The 16,347-nt window shown below is 44.6% G+C and overlaps 1 protein-coding gene across 1 annotated transcript in view; it reads right to left on the bottom strand.

The window, feature by feature from the left end:
• The window catches only part of LOC137445776 (uncharacterized), a 41,552-nt gene extending 29,367 nt beyond the window's left edge, over positions 1-12,185 (bottom strand). The window contains exon 1 of the mRNA XM_068147767.1: positions 12,120-12,185. The gene's annotated coding sequence lies outside the window, so the exon portion shown is untranslated. The remainder of the gene's footprint in view (positions 1-12,119) is intronic.
• Positions 12,186-16,347: the final 4,162 nt, after the last annotated feature.

Below are 16,347 nucleotides of genomic sequence, written 5' to 3'. Positions count from 1 at the left end.
CCAAGTGCAGCACTCAACACTTGACCTTATTGAAGGTCTCCAAGCAGCTGTAAAGTAGCAATTATCTTTGATGTCCTACTAATCTTTTAGGGGTCAGAGGCATATACTTTGAACTTTCTCAGCTGGTTTAAGTTGTCAGCCTTGCTGCAGTCCTGCTCTGGGTGAAGCAAAGTTCATAGAATGACTTGGGTTGGAAGGGATCTTTAATGTTCATCTAGTCTAACACCCCTGCACTCAGCAGGGACATCTGCAACTAGAGCAGATTTCTCAGAGCCCCATCAAGGCTGACCTTGATTATCTCCAGCTCAGTTAAGGTGCAATCAATTCAGCCATGCCAGTCTGCACTTCAAAGCACATCTTTATGTTCCCTTGAATAAAACAAGATAAACTTCAGATAAATTGCAGGAGATAATCAGCACATACTAGAGATCACTGTGATTGAGTAGGTTCATCGTTTATGCAAGCAAATGATCTTTGACAAGGTAAGATTCAATCACTTCAGAGACATGAGTATCTTTCAATACTTAAAGGGGTCCTAGGAGAAAGATGAGGACAATCCATTCTAGGAGGACATGTTGTGACAGGACAAGGGGTGATGGGTTTAAACTAAGAGAGATTTAAACTAGAGCAAAAGAAGAAATTGTTTAAAATAGAGGTGGTTCAACCCTGGCCCAGGTTGCCAGGTAGATGCCCCATGCCTGGAATAATTCCAGGTCAGGCTGCTTGGGGCTCTGAGCAACCTGCTCTAGTTTAAGATGTCCATGCTCACTGCAGGAGGTTGGACTAGAAAACCTTCAGAAGTCCTTTCCAACCCAAGCCAGTCTGATTCTATGTAAATACTGGGGCTGAAGCAATAGTTTAAAAGGATGAGGTTACACACAACAGAAGGTTGCTCACCATTGTGTCTTGTAGGCATGTCCTGCCTTTGTTACTCCTTCACAGGAGCGCTACCTAAGCCTTCACTCAGAGGGTGGGAGGGCTAAAACCAAGGCTGATTTGGGAAGCCCCAGCTCTGGTACAAAATTTTCTCCACACCTGTACATCCCTAGCTACCACCAGCTCAGCCAGATGTGACACTGCTATCACCCTTTGGCACCAGGTGGTCTGAAGCACTCACAAACCAAGCCAGCTGTATGTAGAATGGATGTCTCTTCTTTAAGTGCTTCTGTCTTCATTCCAAAGCAGCTTGTATGTTAAGACAATGTTTAACGCTGTCAGCTTGACACCAAAGCCTACATCCACACTTTTGATAGAGTACAGACCAGCTGCTACCTCTTTACTCCATCATGGACAGTTTCTTGTCATGCTTCTACATGTTCATTATCTCAGCAATATTTCACAAGCCAGAATATTTCAAGTGCCTGCTTTCCAGCTGTCAATTAAGGAAATAACCTTTACTCAGAACTACAGTGCATTGTATCACCTCAGCTTCTGCTTTTGATGGACTCCAGCAGTGGTGATTGCCAGCAGCCTAAAGGATTTGCTCAGCAAACTAATGGCTCTTATTAAGAGACTCATAACCACTTGGAAAAACAAACAGAGATTATTTGCTCCTTTGAAACAAATTACTCTCCAAGTACACATGCATATCTAGAAGTCTCCATTTGAAGTGAATGACTACCCAGCTTTGGAGAGAGAGAGAGAGAGAGAGAGAAAGAACCATACCTGAACAGCTCAGCCCTTACTACAAGCTGTAATTTCACATGCTTTCAAACCCTGCACTACTCAGACAAGGAGTGTGAAAGGACTCAGGATAACATTATTTCACCTAGAAGTGGATCCTCCACTCCAAGGAGGACATTAAAATGCTGGAGCATGTCCAGAGAAGGGAAACAAAGCTGGTGAAGGGTCCAGAGCACAAGCCCGGTGAGGACCATCTGAGGGGTTGTTTAGCTTGGAGAAAAGGAGGCTGAGGGGAGACCTCCTTACTCCATACAATAGTGCAGTGGTGACCTGGTAGTGCTGGGTTAATGGTTGGATTTGAAAGGTCTCTTCCAATGAAAATGATTCTATGATTCAAATTTTAGACATGCACAGAACATAGCACAGCCAGGGCATCCGTCACCTCTGCAGCAAGAGAACATCTACAGAAGAACATCTGATCATCCTATAGCATCCAGCCCACTTCAGCCCCAGTAGTCTGGGATGCAAGCGGTGCTGAAGGCAGGTACTATGCTTCTGGAGATCACAAAAACCAGCAGGGCAGAAGTTGAAAGGGACCCCTGCTAAAACAGGATCACTCACAACAGGTTTTCCAGGGAGGGATCACATCCAGGCAAGTTTTGAAGACCTCCAGAGGAAAAACTTGGAACATTCCTCTCCAAAGAGGCATAGCTGAAGGACTAGAGAAAACATCTCACACGTCATCAATAAAGAAATAACTAACTAACCACATGCAATTTCTTTTTACTTGCATGGTGACTGAAGATTATTTCAGGGAAACAAAACTGCTGTTTTAAAATGAGCCTGCTGTTTTAAACACACATAAATTCATCTATAAATTCATCTGTCCTTTAAATAAAGATATTTTAATCCCAAACTGCCTTCACAGAATCCCAGAAGCAATAAGGTTGGAAAAGACCTCCAAGATCATCAAGTCCAACCTCCTACCCAACACCCCCATGACTGCTAGTTCATAGTATCATAGTATCATTCAGGGTTGGAAGGGACCACAAGGATCATCTAGTTCCAACCCCCCTGCCATGGGCAGGGACTTGTTGCCAGACTTCCAGTTGCCCAAAAGACATGGTGGGAGTCACTGGTATCGAGACCATATATTGCACAAGGCCTGGTTTACAGCTCTTGGATAACGAATATCAGCTGGAATTTCATTTTGGTTATGCAGAAGTCAAGCAGTGTGAGGAGATCATGGTTTTGGTGTTTGAGTAAGTTTTAAGTCACTAGCTTAAGTATTTCTTCACAAATTCAACTCTGATGAATGATTATTTTTTTTACTTCCTCTTGAAGCATTTCACACAGTATGGTAGGGGCTGGAAGGGACCTCTAGGGATTGAGTTCAACCCCCCTGCCACAGCAGGTTCACCTAAAGGTCACACAGGAACACATCCAAGCAGATTTTGAATGTCTTCAGAGAGTGAGATTTCATCACCTCTCTGGGCTTCTTCCAGTGCTCTATCACCCTTAAAGTTCCTCCTCATGTTTAGATGGAGCTTCTTATGTTCAAGTTTGTGCCTGTTACCCCTTGTCTTGTCACTAGGTAGAGCTAGGAAAAGGATGGCCCCATACTCCTGACATCCAACCTTGAAGTATTCAAGCATTTGAAATCCACATCAGTCTTCTCTTTTCCAGATAAAAAAAAACCCTAACTTGATGTCTTCCCTCATAAATGAGATGTTCTAGTCCCTTAATAATCTTTGTAGCCCTTTGCTGTATCCTCTCCAGCAAGTCCCAGTTTAAGAATGTGCTGGTTTGAGCCTTTACTGGAGTTTAAAATCTCAAATGATAACAGATTGAGATTCCTCCCCTCTCCCTTTCCCCAGTAAGGAAAGGAAAAAATGGAAAAGTAAAGGGAGGAGGTAAACGTATGAAAGAAATAGCCTGGAATCAGTTTGGAAGTAGAAGAGGTAAATTTTTGAACAAAATGCATATATAGCAATAGCAGGGAGGGTCCACAAGGTAAGGCATAAGGATAAATAGGAAAATAGACAAAAGCAAGCCTAGAGGGCCTTGTATTCCCCTGGACACAAGTGGACTCAGTCCTTTAGAAAGCGTAGATGCAGCTTGGAGAGCAGGCCCCAGCCGTGTGGTCAGTGCAGGGAGCAGGCAGGAGCTGACCAGTCTCAATTCCGCAATGCAAGAAAGAGGGAAGCAGCAGCGGATTGTCTCCCTTTTTATAGGCTTGCTAGACAGGAAGGGAGAGTGGAATAGACTACCTCTCACCCACAGGACCCCTCCTCCTGGGAGGGGGGAAAAACAAGTCTTTCTCTGCCCACCAGGATGAAGTTTCTTTTGCCCACCTGGGGAGTGGGTTCTTTCAGCCCCCATCCAGGATGGGTGTAACCCAGCACAAAGGACAGAGGGAGACCAGAACTGGACACAGTACTCCAGGTGTGGCCTCCCCACGGTAGAGTAGAGGGGAAGAAAACCACCCATAACCTGCCTGCCACAGTCATTGATGCACCCCAGGATGCCATTGGCCTTTTTGGCCACAAGGGCACATTTGCTGTCTCGTGGTCATCCTGTTGCCCACCAGACTCCCAGGTCCTTATCCCCAGCACTGCTAAAACAGCATTTCCCATTCTTCAGCTGGAGCAAGTGTAACAATATTTACCTGCCTCCAAACCCAAATATTTTCCAATAAGGTTTAAAAATATGGATGTTACCTCCTCAGGGATATTTATTTGGAGCTTTTGGGGCATGTTTAAATAAACACAAGCCTGTGTATTGGTGTATGTAAAACACTGAGTCACAACTGGGATTATTTTTTCTGCCATGCAAAGTGATGCTTCTGCAGAGTCATGTTCCTGTTGCAGCTCACCCTGTGTTGAGGGACTGCAGATCTTTTCAGATATCAAAGAGATGTTTTTTCCAGCCCCCACCATCCTCCCTACCTGCATGCTCAAAGGAGAGCTCAGCAAAAAATCCCAACACACACACAAACGTCTCTGTACAGTCCAAGAAAATATGCTTCTATTTCAATAAGTAGCTCACATTATGCATTGCCTTCTGTTAGAGGAACACAGATACTTCTTCCCCAGATGATAGAAAAGCGTCTGAGCCGGGGGATGAAAACCATGACGTAAGAGGCAGCCAGTGGAAAGACATATGGAGGTAGAGAAATAAGGGAGATAGCAGTTGGCAAATCTCCTCTCAGATTTCACATTCATCTGCTCGCTACATTTAGACAAAAAGGCTGTATCTAACACTCCAGCACCAGAAGAGGGGTTATTTTTCCACTTCCCAAAGCAGCACATGCTATTACAGACACAGCCCCATCCAGCACAAGAATCCTGCATCCTGTGTCAAAATCAAAAACAGTGACAACAAGCTGGACCATAGTGAAATCACACAATACATTGCTCTTCAACCATCATGTAAGGATGAACTGTCAGCTCCTCATAGAATCCTCCATTTTGGCTAGAAAATACCTCTAAGATTAGAGAGTCCAACCATCAACCCAACACCACCATGACCATTAAACCACATCCCAAAGTGCCATGTCTACACATGCCAGGTATGGTGAGTCCAGTTCCCTGAGCAGCCTGTTCCAATGCTTGATCACTCTTTCTGTGAAGAAATTCTTCCTAAAATCCATCCTAAACCTCCCCTGTCACAATTTCAGACCATTTCCTCTCATTCTATCACCTGATACTAGTAGAAGACAAACCCCCACCTCACAACAACCTCCTTTCAGGTAGTTGTAGAGGGCAACCTCCTCTTCTGACTGAACTACTGCAGCTCCCTCAGTTGTTCCTCATAAAACCCATTCTCCAGACCCTTCACAAGCTTTGCTTGCCCTGCACCAGGAAACCAATGTTTTTCTTGTAGTGAGGGGCCTAGTCTGGCATTAAAGCCAGAATTAATGACAAAAGTTGGACCAAACTGAAACCACACACTGCATCACTATTAAACCATTATGTAATGATGAGCTGTCAACTACGTTTGAGCTATCAGCTACATTTGATTCCTACATTGCCTTTGTGTCCTGCAAACAGGGAGAATCAGACAGAGCAAAAGCAATTGAGATACTTGGCTGTTTAAAAAAAATAGTAGTGATTTTATCCTCAGGGTGAAGGGTATGAAGAAAACAGTTATCCCTGAAGATCCTTTATTCACTCTGCCAAGATGACCATTCAACCTATCATAGAGTGGTAGGGGTTAGAAGAGATCTCCAGAGAGTATAGATCTCCTCTCAATCTTCTCCAGGCTAAACAGCCTCAGGTCTCTCAGCATTTCCCATAAGACAGATATTCCAGTCCCTTCATCATCCTTGGCCTCTGTGCAACCTCACAGCAGTCAGCAGGGACATCTGCAACTAGAGTAGGTTGTTCAGAGCCCCAGATAATATGACCTGAAATGGTTCCATGGTTGGGGCATCAACCACCTCTGGGCAACCTGGGACGGGGTTCTCACCATCCTCAGTGTGAACAACTTCTTTCTAGTCTGAATCTTCATCTTTTAGCCAAAACCCATCACCTGTCACAACAGGCTCTGGTAAACATCTATCTCCATCTTCTTTCTCAGTCCCTTTAAGTACTGAAAGGTCACACGAAGGTCACCCTCAAGCCTTCTCTTCTCCAAGCTGAACAACCTCAAATTTTATAGCAGAGGGCTTCCAGCCCTCTCATCACTTTGCCTCACCCCAGGCCTGCTCCAAGAGGTCCATGTCTCTCCTGTGCTGAGGACACCAGAACTGGACCCATCATTGCAGGTGATGTCCCAGCAGAGCTGAGCAGAGGTACAGAATCATTTCCATCCCCACTGCTGCCCATGCAGCCCAGGACACAGCTGGTTCTGGGCTATAAGCACACTACCAGTTCACATTTTGGAATGTGTTTGGGAAGGATCTGGTAGGAAGACAGGAGAAAGGTCACCTCTGCCTGCCACCTAGCAAGCTACCAAAAGAAAATTCAAGTTTGCTGCACAGATTTAGTCTGCTACTACACCATGTCTGACTAAACCACACAATATACCTAGAATCAGAAGTTACAGGCTGACAGCTAAATGACAGGAGGATTTTGGACAGAGCACTGTATTTATAAGGGCCTATGGTAATAGGACAAGGGACAATGCTTTTGAACTAGAGTTGGGTAGATTTAGACTGAATATTAGGAAGAAGTTCTTTACTATGAGGGTGGTGAGACACTGGAATGGGTTACCTAGGAAAGCTGTGGATGCCTCGTCCCTGGAAGCATTTCAGGCCAGGCTGAATGGGGCCTTGTGCAAGCTGGCCTAGTTGGGAATTGCCCATGCCCATGGCAGGGGGATTGGAACTAGATGATCTTTTAAGGTCACTTCCAACTCAAACCATTCCCTGATTCTATGATGACAGCCATTAGGGAGCCATTAAGACAGACCTGCCAATGCCGGAGTAAAGCAGAAGCAAATTAACTGCTTTGATGGTATTTTGTGACTATGTTTGAGCCTTCAAAGAAAAGACAAGCCTGGAAGATAAGATTTCATTCATGGAGGAGTTTATCTTAATTTGCTAGAAAATCCTTTCAGGGAGGAATAACAGCTCTGTGTATGTATTATGCAAACAAGTTTTACACACTATGGCTTGTGCAGCGTGTCAGAACTATTGTAGGTACTTACTACACTCTTAGTCAAACAAGCATCTTGAAGATGTTTCATCTAGTTAATTTTCATGCTGATTGCAAGGGGTTTGGACTAGATGACCTTTAAAGGTCCCTTCCAACCCATAATATTCCATGATGCTGTAATTTCAATTCTCTAATTACTAATTTTCTGCAGGTCTCTTGAAGAGATGTTGGATACCCACTGAAGAGGAGGCTCTTCCGTGGGCCAGCCACCCCCACCCAACATGTGACGCTACATATATGCAATCAAGAAGCTGAAACTGCAGCAGAAAAATAAAAGGAAGTTACAGTATTAATTGGATGAGGTCCTCTGGGGAACAAAGAAATGGGAACTTTTGAAACTGCAAGCTTGTTTCTGGAGAAGTTCTGACAAGGCTATTACTCAGAAGCATCCACAGGAGAAGAAAAAAATATTACCCAGTGCTACAAGATAAGCAATTGCTCTCTATTTGTGGAACACACATTCAGCATGTGTATAGACTCAATGCTTTCTTTAGCAACTGCTTTGAGTTTTATTCTGTCACCAGAAGGAGAAACAACACTATATGCTTAATTAACTGCTCAAATGAAGGATAAAAAAAACCAGATTATTTACAGGAGTTATTTTGTCTTTATTATGGATTTTTCAGGAAGCAGCAAATCACCTTTCTGTGTGAAGAAGGAGGCACAAGAGAGAAGATACATAGCTATACATCTAATTAATTGCAGAGTAAGGCATAATATCATTCACAGTTATGGAAGCTGTCCCATCTCCTTTATTCTTTCAGCTTCTGACAAAATCCCAGACTGGTGAAGGTTGGAAGGGACTTTTGGAGGGGTCACCCACGACAGGTTGCCCAGGATTGCTATGTCCAGGCGTGTTAAGAATCTCTCCAGAGAAGGAGACTCTGCAACCTTTTTTGGCAGCCTGCTTCAGGGCTCCAGCACCCTCACAGCAAAGAAGTTTCTTCTCCTGTTCAGGTGGAACCTATCCACATGAGTTTGGAATCTCTCCAGAGGAGATTCCACAACTACTCTGAAAATCAATTTTAAAGACACACACACAATTTAATCTTTCTACCAAAATCCTGGTGTGGATTAAATCTGTGCTGAGAATGAGCTATCATTAATTACTTGTAACTAGAAGCTTTAGAACCACTTTAGAGACGTTGCAGTACACTGCCCAAGGAGGTGGTGGAATTGCCATCTCTGAAGGAATTCAAGAAACGTGTGGACATGGTTTAATGGCCACGGTGGTCTTAGGTTGGACTCAATGGTTTTGAAGACCTCTTCCATCCAAAAGAATTCTATGAATAATCCCAGAACTTCAGAAGCTGGGCCTTGAATGAGCAAACAGCTGCACCACCAGCTTGGAGACAAAAGCTTCAGAAGCAATTCAAATAGATCAAGAAGAGACATCAGCTGTAGTTGATCTATTGAAATTCATGAGACCATATTTGGATACATGGAACAGAGCTGCAGGAGGATAAATCTCTTTGAATGAAGTCTTATAGAAAAAAAAAAAATTGTCTTTTGATAGACTTTTCAACATCTCAAGGCAGTCTGGCACCATTATGTGGAACATCAGAGTGAGGAATAAAGAAGGCCACAAAACCCATGATTAATAAAAAGGGCCTTGAGTTATAAAACACATGCTCTGGGTTGGGAGATGGAAGCTTTTCAGAATTCAATATATGGCAACAAGAGCCTCCAGCTACAGCTTGTACACACATATACACAAAAATATATTTATACAACCTAAACATGCATTTTGCTTCTACAGATTGTTGATATCTATCAGCATTACAGGATAAATCAGCTCATTCATTCCTTAACTGTGGAAACCCTTTAGATACCCATATGTTCCTTTCAGCAATAAAAGGATCTCTAAAGAAAGAGCAAACAGTGCATGTTTATCCCTGTCAGCAGTCTGTGAAGGACCCACTGAACCACACTTCCACCCCTCCCACTATTCCCTTCTGATTCCCACTTTAAGGCATCACCCAAAGCCATGAATTAGTCTAAAGTCACAGCAGACTTGAAATTATAGAATCACTCTGGTTGGAAAAGACCTAAAGACCATTAAGTCCAATGTTAACCTAGGACTACCAGATCACCACTAAGGGATACATGTCCCTAAGAATCACATCTATATGTTATTTCAATCTCTCCAAGTGTGGTGACTCCACCACTGCCCTGTGCAGCCTGTTCTAGGGCTTGACAACCTTTTTGGGGAAGAAATTTCTCCTCTTGCCCAAGCTAAACCTCTGGCACAAACTAAGGCCATTTTCTCTTGTCCCATAGTTTATTACCAGGGAGATGAAACCAACATCCACCTCACTCTCTACAGCTTTCTGAAAGGAGATTGGAAAGTCTCCCTTGAGCCTCCTTTTCTCCAGTCTAAACCACACCAGGTCCCTCAGCTGCTCTTTACTAGACCTTTTCACCAGCTTTTTTGAAGTGCTAGAGCATATCCAGAGAAGGGCAATCTCCTCCTTGGCATGCAGGGACCAAATTGAAAACAGTATTGAAGGAGTGACCTCACCAGTGCTCAGTAGAGGGGGATGATCCCTGCCCTGATCCTGTTGGCCACACATTTGCTGATCCAAGCCAGGATGTTTACTGTGCAGCCAAATGAAAAAGATAAATTGGATTGCAGATGGTTATTCCATAGGTGGAATGGAACAGCAATCCCAGACAGGCTCTCAGGTTAACCAGATAGAATCAGCAGCCTGAGGCGAGTGAGGGACAAAGGGGATCTCCTCACATTTCAGCTTACCCAAGCAGTACTCCTCAGTCCCTCAGCAAAGCTGTAGAGCTATAAGACATCCCCCAAGGGTGATGAAATACTCCCAGCCACCAGGTTACCCTCCCTCAGGCATTCTACCAGTACTCCCAGAACAAGGCATACCTGCCTTACCAGTGTTGCTCTTGGGCAAACAAGAGAGGTGATCTACACTTCAAAGCTACTGACCTAGCATTGTCTCAGCAGACACCACATTCATCCTGAAGATGTTATCAAAACCACATTCCAAAGCTAAGAGAACCTTTATTGCCTTGTTGTTTCAAACTGCATCACGATAGCAACCACTAAAGCATAGACAGAGGTCACGTATAAATGTGACACTTCTGTCATTCACTACTCCCACTGGTGGTTACTTATTAGGCTTCTATCAGTTGATAATAACCTTAGACTCAGGTCATTATTCAAGGTGTATGTCTTTAAAGGCAACACCAGCATAGCCCAGCATACTGAAGAGGTACATCTTAGGGAGGAGGCTTGAACAAAACAGTAAGATGGCATTGGAGACCAACTTGCTCCAAAGACAAACATCAGTAAAATTAAGAAACAAATAAGCTACATAGGAGAAATGTGTTTATGACCATCTCTGTCCCTTCAAGAAAATACTTGTTGATCAACAACCTGGGTGAGGGAACAGAGGGCACGCTCCACCAGTTTGCTGAGGATACCAAAGTGGGAGGAGTGGCTGACACCCTGTCAAGCTGTGCTGCCACGGAACAAGGTCTAAACAGGCTAGAGAGCTGGGCAGAGAAGAACCTCATGAAGTTCAACAAGAGGAAAGCCCCCTGCACTGGTACAGGTGAGGTGTTGACCTCCTAGAAAGTAGCTCTGCTGAGAAGGGCCCTGGGAGTAGTGGTGGTGGACAAGTTCACCATGAGCTAGCAATGCACCCTCGTGGCCAAAAAGACAATGGTCTCCTGGGGTGCATTAAGAAGAGTGTGGCCAGCAGGTCAAAGGAGGTTCTCCTCCACATCTACTCTGCCCTAGTCAGGCCACATCTGGAATATTGGGCCAAATTCTGGGCTCCCCAGTTCAAGAGAGGCAGGGAGCCACTGGAGACAGTCCATTGTAAGCTACAGAGATTGAAGGGACTGGGCCACAGCTGTGAGGAGGAAGGGCTGAGAGACCTGAGGCTGCTCAGCTTGAAGAAAAGCAGAGGGAATCTTCTCAATGCATATGAACATTTAAATAGTGAGGTCATAAGAATGAGCTGAGCTCTTATCAGTAAGTTCAAGGAAAAAGGGTAACAATCACAAACCAGGAAACAGGTGGTTTCACTTGAACTTGAGGAGAAAGTTCTTTATTTTGAGTGTGTTGGAGGCCTGGAGCAGACTGCCCAGAGAGGCTGTGGAGTCTCTGGAGAGATTCCAAACCCACCTGGACATTGTGATCGTGGGCACTGTGCTGAGAGTGACCCTACTTCAGCCGGGGGGTGGGGGTCGAATAGGCAATCTCCAGAGCATTCTATGATTTTATTATTCTATCAAAGAGGATCCAGATCCAGTTCAAACTAGCCTGGGCCCTGCTCCTCTGGAGTTCACCAAATCATTACAGCATCACAAATAGACACAGCCAAAAATACCAAAGAACAGAGCTTTAAAATAAGCGAGAGCCAAACAATTTATCATCTAGCCTCACAGCAGATTGCTCCCTCCTGCTCTCCAAGCCAGCACTAATAGACAGCACTATAAAACATTTCATACCTCAAGGAGCACGGTGTAAAGGGAGATTCCTTCAGAAGGAAAAAAACAGGGTCATAAAGCACAATGCAGCACCATCATAAAAAGCCACAGTCCAAACATACTGAGCAATTAGGCTCTTTGTATCCAAGGGTTGCATTTAACCCTCCCCACCACAAAAAATTTTTCAGACCCCACCATTTTCCATCTACTATCCTCCCAGAAAGTCCTACTACTCTTCATCCTTTTCCAACCCTTTTAGGAGGAAGTAACAGCTATTTCTCCATGCACAGCACACTTGTGTAACACCTACAGCTCCTTTAAGAGCAAAAATACAGGTTAGATAAGTTAAATTTAATTAGGCATTTATTTACCTACCTTCTAACAGGAGAAGCCCTTTATTTTTTTGGTCAGCAAAAAGGTACCACAAGCTTTATACTCAAATGCTGCCTTAGGCACAGAAGGGAACTTCTGGGATGGGTTTTTATAGCAAATCCAATTCACCTCATGGAGCCTTTCTCAAGGACTGACCCATCTACACCTGTGGTGAAAAAAGAGTGGTCATTCAGGAGGAAAACAATAAAGAACCCCAAAGCTGAGCTACTACAGGTTGTGGCTTATCTGATAGATTGAGAAGGCATCAGGATCAACAGTGATACAGCTAGAAAAAAAATATTTCTCAAAAGATGTACTGCTTCAGTTTGTTTTCATAACCAGAACACCTGAGGCTTTTGGACATTCTGAAGTAGGTGTTAATGACTAAATGCCCAGGGCTGGTTGTGACCTACTTGTATGAAAGCTTTGCTTTCAGCAGGCTCTTTTGGGTTTTTTTTTGTCTTCTGCCCTACATGAGTTTTGAAATTATGGAAAAGACACTCTTGGAGACATTCAGAGATGAAGTCAAGCTAAGAAAGTATGTGATAAAGCTTTGTGATGTTCTTCAGTGTTTTGCTTCTAAAAGGAAGGAGTCAGCTGGTTTGAGTTAAGTGTTTTTAACTTAATACTAATAAAGATCTAATATGAATAATTAATACTTATCCATAGCTTTAAAAGCAGGGATCAAGAGAAGGAGGCCCAGAGAGGTTGTGGAGTCTCCTTCAGAGAAGGAGAAGGGTCTTCAAACCCACCTGGGCATTGTGATGTTGGACAGCCTGCTGTGGGTGACCCTGCTTGAGCAGGAAGGTTGGGCTAGATGTTCTCTAGAGATCCCTTCCAACCCTCACCGTGCTGGGATTCTGTGTTTTTCCAACTGGTATGAAATATGTGTCCCTAAGCAATCAGGACAGTGAGAATTTTAGGGAATTATTCTTACATGAGCAAAATTACCTTTGAGAAGGCAAGCAAGGCAAGGCAGTCAATAATGGCACTGCACCACTTGCTGGTACTACCAGTTGTTTCTTTTAGTCATGCTTCAAGGGAAGAATGCAGATTACACTGCAGAAGATACCAGGTCTTGTACTATAATCCCTGCTGGTAACTCTTCCCTGCTGTACATTAGGGCCATCTACCACCTCTCTGTGCTTCACCACCCTCAGTGTCACACATTTCATCCTTCTCTCCAGTCTGAATCTCTCGGTTTAAAAAGCTTGGCAAGGTGTTTCAGCTCTCTGGGGTGCAGGGGAGGGTCATGGCCCAGCTTCCAGCATTCCTCCTCAATCTGATGGGAGGTGGCCTCCTGTCCCAAGGAAGAAGCAATAGGACATGAGGAAATGGCCTCAAGTTGCACCAGGGGAGGATTAGGTTTGGAAATTAGGAATAGTTTCTTCCCCAAAAGGGTTGTCATGGCCTGGAGCAGGCTGTCCAGGGCAGTGGTGGAGTCTCCATGCCTGGACAAATTGTAGCTGTGTAGCTGTAGCACTGAAGGGCATGCTTTAGTGGTGGCCTGATAGCACTGGATTAATGGTTGGACTTGATGATCATTCTGAGCCTTTCAGTACCAAAAGGGGCAGACCAGAAAACTAGGTACAGCCTTTAGAGCAGGGCCTATTGTGACAGGACGAGGGATGGTGGTTTGAACTAAAAGAGGGAGATATAGACTAGAGAGAAGGAAGAAACTATTTACAGCGAGGGTGGTGAGACCCTCTCCCAGGTTGCACAAAGAGGAGGTAGATGCCTCATCCCTGGAACCATTCCAGGTCAAGTTGTATGGGGCTTTGAGCAATCTGCTCTAGTTGCAGATGCCCCTGCTGACTGCAGGGGGCTTTAAATATCCTTTCCAACCAAACCCTTCTATGATTCTATGAGTACTCAAAGCAGTCACGGGTTCATCTGTGTCCCTAGCATGGTTAAAGCCCAGCTGATGGTCATCTGTCACAGCAGGCTAATGAAATGTGGTGCCTGCTGTGTGGGCAGAAGGCACTCATGGCTTCAACAGGTGTGAAGGAGCAGCCCAGCAGGCAGTGAGAGGCTGTCTTGTGACACATTTCTATCTCAGAAATCACCTACAACTTCTTAATGATCCCAAGAAGGGAGGGGGGCAGTATTTTTGAAAGGCTTCTATTATTCCTCTTCTTCTTTTTTCATTCTGTGACACAAACATTCCTGAACTTGGAGTAGATATGCAATAAAATGTTTTTATGGTTACCTGAATGAGTTGCTCCAGGATTTAATCACTCACTGAAGACTCATCTTTTCCCTATGGTGAATGCTGTCACTTCAACAACTCAATTACCTTCCCAGAAAGGTGGTTTCAAGCAGAAAACAACACTGTAGGAATAAAGTGCTTCAATTCCTCTATGTTTAGGGTTGAATTAGCTATGTAGGATGTCCTCCAGAAGCCTCTCATGATTAGCTGTTCTATTGTGCTGGCTTTGATAAATATTATCAGAGCAATCTCTGCCTGATGAGAGTTTTCAAAGGAACCCCTTGCCTTTGAGTGGAAATTGCATGGGTTTTACCAACTGGATACCATTAACATTTAAAGATGATGTGGTGGACAGCTAATCTCAGGGATGTTAACCTTTCTAAGCCTCCAATTGTAAAAAATTTCCATTGTTTGGTCCTTCTTTAAAGGAAATCTTCAGGGGTTTGCACAGCTGGTGCTTGAGCTGCTAATTCGCTGCCTAAATCCCTGCCCTGGCCAGGAGAAAGTCCCTACTTTTACTTAGGAGAGCCCCAACTTGGTCACAGAATCCCAGTAGGGTGGGGTTTGGAAAGGACCTCTGGAGATCATTCAAACCTCCCTGCTAAAGCAGAATCACAATATGCATGTGGGTTTGGAATCTCTCCAGAGAGAGACAACCTCTCTGGTTAGCCTGCTTCAGGGCTCCAGCACCCTTACAGCTAAGAAATTTCTCGTCATGTTAAAACAGAACCTCCTGGGCTCCAGTTTGTGCCAGTTGCCCCTTGTCCTGTCACTGGACACCACTGAAAAGAGTCTGCACTCTGCTCTCTAGGGCTTTCTGAGCATTGAGAAGGTCCACTCTCAGGCTGCTCTTCTCCAGCCTCAACAGTCCCAGGTCTCTCAGCGTTTCCTCCTCGCAGATATGCTTTGCAGTCTCCACTGGACTCTCTCCAGTAGTTTCCTGTATCTCTTGAAGTGGGAAGCCCAGAACTGGACACAATACTCCAGATGTGGCTTCACTAGGTCAGAGTAGAGGGGGAGGAGAGCCTCCCTTGACCTGCTGGCCACTCTCCTAATGCACCCAAGATACTACAGCAGGTCCTATTGGCTGGCAGTTGCAAAGCAGCTGTTTGTTAAAGGATGATCTCTCCAGACTGTAATTAAGAAATGAATATGAATATCTGAGTGAAGGCATGAGGGCTAGAAACATTTTTTCCTAACTCTTTCTTGGCAATCACATTAGCATTGTCTATGTCCCCAGTGGGTTTTATTATGCAGGCTCTTGCCACTTCCAGAAGCTGGAAAATATAAAAGATTCTTTCATTCCTTGCACAGCTGCTTAATTCAAGACCAGCTATGGATAGGAGACATCAAATTTGATTGCGCTTTTACACATGCTGCACAAACACTTAAGGAGAAATTATGGAGGGGACTCAGCATCACCAGCCCTCCACCCAACCTCTGTAAGGCACCTTGTAAAGGCTCATTCATGTTGTGTACCTAGTGCAGGTCTAAGTCCAGGATCGTGCCCTAAAGTGCACATTCCACAGAGAAACCCCTAAGGATATAGAGTCATAGAAATGGTTAGGTTGGAAGAGGCCTTTAAGATTATCAGGTCCGGTCATTAGCCCAGTACTGCCAAGTCCAACACTACATCATGTCCTTCAGCACACCATCTACACGTTTTCAGTCTCTCCAGGGATGGGGACTCGACTACTTTCCTGGCCAGCCTGTTCCAGGACTTGACAACCCTTTGTGGGGAGACATCTTTCAGGGATCTACTGAAGATAGTCCAGAGGAGGTTACAAAAATGCTAAGGAGACTGGAGAATGTCTGTGAGGAGCAAGGGCTGAGAGACCTGGGCTATTTAGCCTGGAGAAGAGCAGCCTGAGAGGGGATCATATCAATGCTCAGCAAGAGCTAAAGGGTGGGTGGCCATGAGGATGGGGACAGACTCTTTTCACTGCTGCCCTGTAAAAGGGGCAACAGGCACAGCCTGGAACCCAGGAGGTTCCATCTGAACGTGAGGAAAAGCTTCTTTGC

The sequence above is a fragment of the Melanerpes formicivorus genome, unplaced genomic scaffold (genome assembly GCF_026170545.1).
Source record: "Melanerpes formicivorus ecotype bairdi unplaced genomic scaffold, bMelFor1.0.p_v2 SCAF_15, whole genome shotgun sequence".
In the NCBI taxonomy this organism is placed as follows: domain Eukaryota; kingdom Metazoa; phylum Chordata; class Aves; order Piciformes; family Picidae; genus Melanerpes; species Melanerpes formicivorus.
This window is presented reverse-complemented; position numbering and strand designations above follow the sequence as displayed.